This window comes from Eumetopias jubatus, unplaced genomic scaffold, assembly GCF_037043125.1.
Source record: "Eumetopias jubatus isolate StellerSeaLion01/CBP00866 unplaced genomic scaffold, mEumJub1_p1.0 scaffold_1, whole genome shotgun sequence".
Classification (NCBI taxonomy): domain Eukaryota; kingdom Metazoa; phylum Chordata; class Mammalia; order Carnivora; family Otariidae; genus Eumetopias; species Eumetopias jubatus.
Genome location: NW_028274807.1, coordinates 43,348,312 through 43,350,605, shown reverse-complemented (window position 1 = coordinate 43,350,605; position 2,294 = coordinate 43,348,312). Strand labels below are relative to the sequence as shown.

General features: G+C 41.7%; 1 pseudogene; it reads left to right on the top strand.

The window, feature by feature from the left end:
* Window positions 1–212: 212 nt before the first annotated feature.
* Window positions 213–1,930, top strand: LOC114203214 (60 kDa heat shock protein, mitochondrial pseudogene; annotated as a pseudogene).
* Window positions 1,931–2,294: the final 364 nt, after the last annotated feature.

Below are 2,294 nucleotides of genomic sequence, written 5' to 3'. Positions count from 1 at the left end.
TTTCATTTACATGAAAAGTCAAGAATAAGTAAATATGTAGACACAGAAAGATATTAGCATTTGCTTAGATGGGAAGGGGAGGGAGGAGTGATTGCAAGTGGGTAGATGCTTTTTGCGGTAGTGATAAAAATTTACATTGTACCCTCACTCGCCTCCGACGGCCTGCCTCATGGGACCGCACGGTCCCTCACTTCTGCCGCTGCCCCGCAGAAATGCTTCGATTACCCGCAGTCCTTCGTCAAATTAGGCCAGTGTCCAGAGCACTGGCTTCTCATCCCACTCGGGCCTATGCCAAAGACGTAAAATTTGGTGCGGATGCCCGAGCCTTAATGCTTCAAGGTGTAGACCTTTTAGCCGATGCTATAGCCGTTCCTATGGGGCCAAAGGGAAGAACAGTGATTATTGAACAGAGTTGGGGAAGTCCCAAAGTAACAAAAGATGGTGTGACTGTAGCAAAGTCAATTGACTTAAAAGATAAATATAAAAATATTGGCGCTAAACTTGTTCAGGATGTCGCCAATAACACAAATGAAGAGGCTGGGGATGGCGCCACGACTGCTACTGTCTTGGCACGCTCTATTGCCAAGGAGGGCTTCGAGGAGATTAGCAAAGGTGCTAATCCTGTGGAAATCGGAAGAGGTGTGATGTTAGCTGTTGATGCTGTAATTGCTGAACTTAAGAAGCAGTCTAAACCCATGACAACCCCTGAAGAAATTGCTCAGTTTGCTACGATTTCTGTAAATGGAGACAAAGAAATTGGCAACATCATTGCCGATGCAATGAAAAAGGTTGGAAAAAAGGGTGTCATCACAGTAAAGGATGGAAAAACACTAAATGATGAATTAGAAATTATTGAAGGCATGAAGTTTGATTGAGGTTATATTTCTCCATACTTTATTAATACATCAAAAGGTCAGAAATGTGAATTCCAAGATGCCTATGTTCTATTGAGTGAAAAGAAAATTTCTAGTGTCCAGTCCATTGTACCCGCTCTTGAAATTGCCAATACTCACCATAAGCCCTTGGTCATAATTGCTGAAGATGTTGTTGGAGAAGCTCTGAGTACACTTGTTTTGAATAGGCTAAAAGTTGGTCTTCAGGTTGTGGCAGTCAAACTCCAGGTTTTGGTGACAATAGAAAGAACCAGCTTAAAGATATGGCTATTGCTACTGGTGGTGCAGTGTTTGGGGAAGAAGGATTGACTCTAAATCTTGAAGATGTTCAGCCTCACGATTTAGGAAAAGTTGGAGAGGTCATTGTGACCAAAGATGATGCCATGCTCTTAAAAGGAAAAGGTGACAAGGCTCAAATTGAAAAACGTATTCAAGAAATCATTGAGCAGTTAGATATCACAACTAGTGAATACAAAAAGGAAAAGCTGAATGAACATCTGGCAAAACTCTCAGATGGAGTAACTGTGTTGAAGGTTGGTGGGACAAGTGATGTTGAAGTGAATGAAAAGAAAGACCAAGTTACAGATGCCCTCAATGCTACGCGCGCCACTGCTGAAGAAGGCATTGTTCTGGGAGGGGGCTGTGCCCTGCTCTGCTGCATTCCAGCCCTGGACTCAATAACTCCAGCTAACGAAGATCAAAAAATTGGTATAGAAATTATTAAGAGAACACTCAAAATTCCTGCAATGACCATTGCTAAGAATGCAGGTGTTGAAGGATCATTGATAGTTGAGAAAATTATGCAGAGTTCCTCAGAAGTTGGTTATGATGCTATGCTGGGAGATTTTGTGAATATGGTGGAAAAAGGAATCATTGATCTAACTAAGTTTGTAAGAACTGCTTTATTGGATGCTGCTGGAGTGGCCTCTCTGTTAACTACTGCAGAAGTTGTAGTCACTGAAATTCCTAAAGAGAAGGACCCAGCAATGGGTGGAATGGGTGGTATGGGAGGTGGCATGGGAGGTGGCATGTTCTGATTCCTAGAATGGTGCTTTACCATTATTAATGAACTGTGAGAGGAAGCTCAAGGCTGTGCTCCTCAACCATAACTTCAGAGAAGTCAGTTGAAGGAAATGACTGAAGAAAAGGCTGGCTGATGTTTAAGAAAATCACTATAACCATCAGTTACTGGTTTCAGTTGACAACATATAATGGGTTCCTGCTGTCATTGTCCATGCCTACAGATAATTTATTTTGTATTTTTGAATAAAAGGACATTTGTACATTCCTGATAACTGAGTGTAAGAGCCATGTACCAATGTACTGCTTTCAACTTAAATCACCGAGGCATTTTTACTACTATTCTGTTAAAGTCAGGATTTTAGTGTTTGCCATCACCAG